Source organism: Dendrobates tinctorius, unplaced genomic scaffold (genome assembly GCF_039654945.1).
Source record: "Dendrobates tinctorius isolate UK_male_01 unplaced genomic scaffold, ASM3965494v1 ptg000014l, whole genome shotgun sequence".
NCBI lineage: Eukaryota > Metazoa > Chordata > Amphibia > Anura > Dendrobatidae > Dendrobates > Dendrobates tinctorius.
In genome coordinates this window covers 4,757,858-4,764,512 of record NW_027361682.1, presented here as the reverse complement: position 1 = coordinate 4,764,512, position 6,655 = coordinate 4,757,858, and the positions used below count along the sequence as shown (strand labels likewise).

The 6,655-nt window shown below is 52.2% G+C and overlaps 1 protein-coding gene across 1 annotated transcript in view; it reads right to left on the bottom strand.

The window, feature by feature from the left end:
* The window catches only part of LOC141070528 (uncharacterized), a 163,909-nt gene that overhangs the window by 24,623 nt on the left and 132,631 nt on the right, over nt 1-6,655 (bottom strand). The window lies entirely within an intron of this gene.

The window sequence follows — 6,655 nt, the reverse complement described above, 5'->3', positions numbered from 1 at the left end:
GAGGAGCCCTGTGTGTACGAGGTGTACGGAGCGGAGCCGTGTGTGTACGAGGTGTAAGGAGAGGAGCCGCGTGTGTACGAGGTGTAAGGAGAGGAGCCGTGTGTGTACGAGGTGTAAGGAGAGGAGCCGTGTGTGTACGAGGTGTAAGGAGCGGAGCCGTGTGTGTACGAGGTGTACGGAGCAGAGCCGTGTGTATGAGGTGTACGGAGCGGAGCCGTGTGTGTACGAGGTGTACGGAGCGGAGCCGTGTGTGTACGAGGTGTACGGAGCGGAGCCGTGTGTGTACGAGGTGTATGGAGCAGAGCCGTGTGTGTACGAGGTGTAAGAAGAGGAGCCGTGTGTGTACGAGGTGTAAGGAGCGGAGCCGTGTGTGTACGAGGTGTAAGGAGCGGAGCCGTGTGTGTACGAGGTGTAAGGAGAGGAGCCGTGTGTGTACGAGGTGTAAGGAGAGGAGCCGTGTGTGTACGAGATGTGAGGAGCGGAGCCGTGTGTGTACGAGGTGTAAGGAGAGGAGCCGTGTGGGTACGAGGTGTAAGGAGCGGAGCCGTGTGTGTACGAGGTGTAAGGAGAGGAGCCGTGTGTGTACGAGGTGTACGGAGCGGAGCCGTGTGTGTACGAGGTGTAAGGAGAGGAGCCGCGTGTGTACGAGGTGTAAGGAGAGGAGCCGTGTGTGTACGAGGTGTAAGGAGAGGAGCCGTGTGTGTACGAGGTGTAAGGAGCGGAGCCGTGTGTGTACGAGGTGTACGGAGCAGAGCCGTGTGTATGAGGTGTACGGAGCGGAGCCGTGTGTGTACGAGGTGTACGGAGCAGAGCCGTGTGTGTACGAGGTGTACGGAGCGGAGCCGTGTGTGTACGAGGTGTACGGAGCAGAGCCGTGTGTGTACGAGATGTGAGGAGCGGAGCCGTGTGTGTACGAGGTGTAAGGAGAGGAGCCGTGTGTGTACGAGGTGTAAGGAGCGGAGCCGTGTGTGTACGAGGTGTAAGGAGAGGAGCCGTGTGTGTACGAGGTGTAAGGAGAGGAGCCGTGTGTGTACGAGGTGTAAGGAGAGGAGCCGTGTGTGTACGAGGTGTAAGGAGCGGAGCCGTGTGTGTACGAGGTGTAAGGAGAGGAGCCGTGTGTGTACGAGGTGTAAGGAGAGGAGCCGTGTGTGTACGAGGTGTAAGGAGCGGAGCCGTGTGTGTACGAGGTGTAAGGAGAGGAGCCGTGTGTGTACGAGGTGTAAGGAGAGGAGCCGTGTGTGTACGAGGTGTAAGGAGAGGAGCCGTGTGTGTACGAGGTGTACGGAGCAGAGCCGTGTGTATGAGGTGTACGGAGCGGAGCCGTGTGTGTATGAGGTGTACGGAGCGGAGCCGTGTGTGTACGAGGTGTAAGGAGCGGAGCCGTGTGTGTACGAGGTGTAAGGAGAGGAGCCGTGTGTGTACGAGGTGTAAGGAGAGGAGCCGTGTGTGTACGAGGTGTAAGGAGCGGAGCCGTGTGTGTACGAGGTGTACGGAGCAGAGCCGTGTGTATGAGGTGTACGGAGCGGAGCCGTGTGTGTATGAGGTGTACGGAGCGGAGCCGTGTGTGTACGAGGTGTACGGAGCGGAGCCGTGTGTGTACGAGGTGTACGGAGCGGAGCCGTGTGTGTACGAGGTGTACGGAGCAGAGCCGTGTGTGTACGAGATGTGAGGAGCAGACCCGCGTATGTATGACACGTACAGAGCGGAGCTGCATGTGTACAATGAGGAGCTGTGTGTGTATAATGTGTATATACAGGGCCGTGTCTGTATGAAGCAGAGATGTGTGTTTATGGGGTGTATGTTACAGAGCCGTATGTCTCTACACATATCATGTTATACACGGTGTAATATAAGCTTTATATTATCTGGTGGTTATTTCCGTACAATATATTGCACATCTTTAGGGCTTATGCAGCGTATAAATTGGAAGTGTTTCATGAGGTTTTAATCAAACAAATAAGGCAGCACTCTGCAGCACCATAGCATGCAAACATGAAATCTGAAAACTGAATTGCGTTACTGCACTAGAAATATAAAAAATTGAGAATGCTTAGTGCATAAATTGGCCAATTCATGTGTACCTGGCGGCCATGTTAAGGCGATTCTCGTTGCCACGACCTAATGCCAATCCTCTCTTAGCATCTCCTGATTAAGAAGTCCTAGTGACTTTGGAATGCGTTGAGAATAAACCATCATCTTTTATCTCCAATACACCTGGACATTCATTTTTACAGCAGCGGGGATGATATCCACAAAATTCCCAAATTGAATATCCTGAATCGGTCACTAGCGGCAGCTGGTATAATCTGATGAGTTTTTTATGCTAGAATTTTGTAAACATCAGGTGAGTGCAATTTTATTGTACATCTTGAAATCTCCATCGGATAAGACCCAATTGCGCTTTTCTTTCCTGCAGTGTCTTTGGCTAGTACTTCCTTACCAGTGCAAATTTTTCAATTCTGAAGTTTCACTTTGTAGTAACTCTGGAATGCATCAACATATCTGTCAGGACCCCGTGAGGGGGACGAGTAGGCGGTATCACGGGCACAGCAACCAACTTACCCTGGTCCGTGCACGTCCTGTGTCAAGCAGGGAACAACGGAGTAGCAGTGCACAGTGAAGCCTGAGCAGCTCAACCGCTGACTAACAGAACCTGCTGCACATGACCACAGGAGGCGGGGCCAACCACGGACACCCTTCTAGTAGGTGTAAGGAGCGCCAGAGGACGGGTTAGGAAGGGGACCAAAGCGAGGAATGCCGATAAGCACAAATACCACTTTGCCACAGACCTTTCTATCAAGACCTCTGCCACGACCAGGTGATTGTCTTGTTCCACTCTTAGCGCACACTCTTCCTCAGCTTTACACTCTTCAAGACCCCTAGCAAAGATGGGCATTTGCAGCTCCGCCTTGTTACCGCTCGGGCATGGCCGCTGTAAGTCTTCGACCACCAACTTCTCCTCTTGCAGAAGACCTCTTAATGCTTCTCTGAGCACTTCCACATCTTCCCTTAAGGCCTTATTCACACTTTGCCATGTTGATGGGTGACCTCCGAGCTCAGAAACTTCCTTCTCCAGCTCATCTAGTCTATACTCAGCCGCTCATCTCAAGGCCTTTTTTTGCTCGACATGCTCTTTTATTATCCCTTTAAGCATCTCAAAAGAATCACTGTTCTTTTTCCTGGACTCCAAAGCCGTGTTTTCCTCAGATTTCTGACTTTCAAATGCTTTAATTTGGCGTGTAAATCTGTTAACTTTTGCTTCTCACGAGACAACTCTTTAGCAAGGTCCTGAAACTCCTGTGCTTCCATCCCTCTGAGCTGAACCTTGACTGCCGAGAGCTCAGATCCAACCTGATCCAACTGCGTGGAGTTGGTGGCTTCCATACTCGCCACCTTTAAACTCTCATTCGCCAGCTGTTGACAAACCTCATTGCGCTCTTTCTTCAAGCTTTACACGTGCACTTCTACCTGCCGGAAACTGTCGATTCGCTCTTTCCACGTGCACATTTCCTTTGTCAGCTTGTTGATTTGATCCTCTAGTTGACACAGGTCGAATTAGACAGCTTCTCCAGCAGGCTCTCTATTTGGTCATGGAGTTGTTCTCGAACTGCTAATTTAGCTGTTGGAACCCGACCACCACCCTGGGTCAGTTTTATGTTTCCCAGGTCCTCGACTACCTCAGCGCTCGGTTTTGTCAGTTATAAAGTGACCTCTTTATCAAGGACATTAACCTTGGCAACTGTCCCTATCTCGTCTTTATCAATCTTCTCAAAGGGTGCAATTTTTTCAGCCCCTTTTTGCCCTTTACTTTTCCGGAGACAGGAATAAGACTTGCCATTTGTACCCGAGTCACTTAACTCGTTTCCGCCTGCGTCTCCGTCTGAATGGGAGTTACCACCACCCGATCGGTCATCCTGTAACCAGCAGTCCCCACTTCTAACGGAGTTTGACCCCATTTCTGGAGCTTCCTCATCTTCAACGATCACACTTTTGGTCACCTCTGCCAAGTCCCAGAGTTGGTCAGACCCACACTTCCGTCTGGTCATACTAAGTTGGGCCCATCCACCATTTGCCTTGGTCATGCCAAACTTAGGACTGTCAACTCTAGGGGGCTCATTCTCCATATTCTTACCTCCGATACACATTATCTCTACATACCCTTTTACCTTTTATCCACCAGTCCCACAGGGCTTCCAAGTCCCGCCCTATTACCATAGTATACAGTAGGTCCAGGACTACCATCACTTCGTGGTACGTGGAACCCTCAGTCGCGTCAGTGTAGAGGTAGGCTGTCACAGGTCCTTTATTGTCCCCACCGGAGCCATTCACACTCGACCCCATTCCAGGCATCACAGAACGTTCAGGAGGGGTCCTCAGCAGACACTCCACTCCCCGGGTCTATCAGTCCCATCACATTTTCCCCATCTAGCCAGAAGAGACACTGTTGTGACGCCTTATTGGCCGAGCAATCCACAGCATAGCATGGACCTGCATAGCATGAACTACGTTGTTCCCGGCTACAGTCCAGAGGCGCATTTGCCGCTGCCGCCTTTTTTGCCACCACCCCTATTTGGGTTATCGCCCCCTTTTGGGACTCCACCCCCTTTTGGGCAACTACTCCCTTTTGGGATACTGCCCCTTTTGTGACCCCGACCTTTTTGTGACAACGATCCCTGTTTGGGTTACTGCAACCTTTTAGGCCACCACCCCTTTTAGGGAAACCACCCCATCTCTGGGGTACACCCTGTGGACTCCCCCACAGCACTCTCAGGCCCCATTTCACACAGTACTCATGTCTCTCTGGGCCTGTACTGGCCCTTTAAGCGTTTTTACGACCTGGTCCACAATGTCCTTACGACACCCCACCAGCTCCTGCTGGTGCTGCCACAGCTCCTGCTGAAGCCACTGGCTTTCTTGGCACCTCCGACTGCCGATCACAAGCCCCTGCTGCTGCAGAACCTCTTGCTGCAACTGCAGCTCCTGTCCGCAAGGCTCTGCACTGCTATGTCAGGCTCCGTACGGCTCCGCAAGGCTCTGCACGGTCCTTGAGATGGCACTGTGGACATCCAGACACCACAGGAAACTTTGTAACCCCTCCGAGTTACAGCCAAATGCTTGTAATCACAGCCAAATGCTTGTAATCTTCGTGGCCCCGCCAAGCCACAGCAAACTTCGTAACCCTGCCGAGTTACCGCCAGAAGCTTGTAATCTTTGTGGCCCCGCCGAGCCACAGCAAGCTGACTTGAAAAAATTTTTGTGGACCTGCTGATCCACAGCAAACTCCACATGTGCTTCTTGGACCGTTGCCCACATTTTCCACCATATGTAAGACAGCGCTTACTGCGTGTGTTGGGGGGCACTCGCTTGGCAGCAGGATGAAGGGACACGGTAACGGTTTTCTCAAATAAACAAGCCCATGAGGTTTACTATGCAATCATAAACCGTACCACGAACAGTCCATTACATACATCACCGGAACATAACATTAAGTTTGCAGTCTCTAAACACGCTGGACCATACTCCGTCCAGTTCCCGTAGGTGATCGCACAGTTCATTAACTAACCCTTATCAGTGCACACAGTTCCCCCATTCTCTGGGTTACCTTCCAGGAGCTCCTGCTTTCCATGCTGACTCCTTGTCAGTCCTAGGTTTCCGTGGAAGCTGCCTAACTGGGATCATCATCCTGGAGAGTGCCTTGCTCACCAGGCCACCCGACAGTCCAGATCCCCAGCAGGTCGGTAGCTTCCTCAACGCAGTAGCCGTCACAGACTCTGCAGGTCCATGGCCTCACCCCATGCTTCCAGGACTCCGATCCACACAGACACAGGACCTTCCAACACAGACACCTTCAGGACCTTACACACTGACCATTCAGGTCCATACACTCGAGGCATGTGATCAGACCTGTCACATTATATAGCTGAAACCACCCCCATAGGTGGGTGGTGTATGTGTGGTTAGTCCCGCCAGCTCTCCGACTAACCCTATAAGCCCCCCTATTATGCTAAGTAAAACTCATGGAACTACAAGTCCCAGCACAAGGACCTCTGTGACACATACCGGCCATTTACAATCATGCCGGTCACTGTCTCACCACCACAATCACAGATAAGCCTGTGACTGCCACGCCGACCCATGGCCCCAACACGCCACCGTGCGCACTCTGAGGAACACACTCAGCACCCCCTAGCTGCAACAGGGGTCACTGCCTCACAATATATATATACCATATTTTTCTATAAGACGCACTGGACCACAAGACACAGCCCAAATTTTGGGGTGAAAAATAGCAGAAAAAAGATATCTATAAGATCGGGGTCCATCGTATTGTCTGAATTTAAGGTATCTTACCAGAAGGCCGGCGATGGTACAGCGGGGTCATTGGAGGCATGGTCCCTTCCTCAGGAAGCCGGCAGCAGAAGAAGTGAGGGGTGCGATGCTGTGAGTCCGGTGTCGGCAGTGAGGCAGAGCACTGGAACAGGGTCCCTTCCTTAGGATGCCGGCGACAGATATGTGTCCACGCCACGGCCCGGTGTCCATGCCATGGCCCGGTGTATCACCGGTTTCCCCGCGGCCATCTTCCTGAAGCCTTGGGCCCGGAGACTTCAGGAAAATGGCAGCCAGAGGCCGCACTTGCGCAGATTGAGATCTTGTC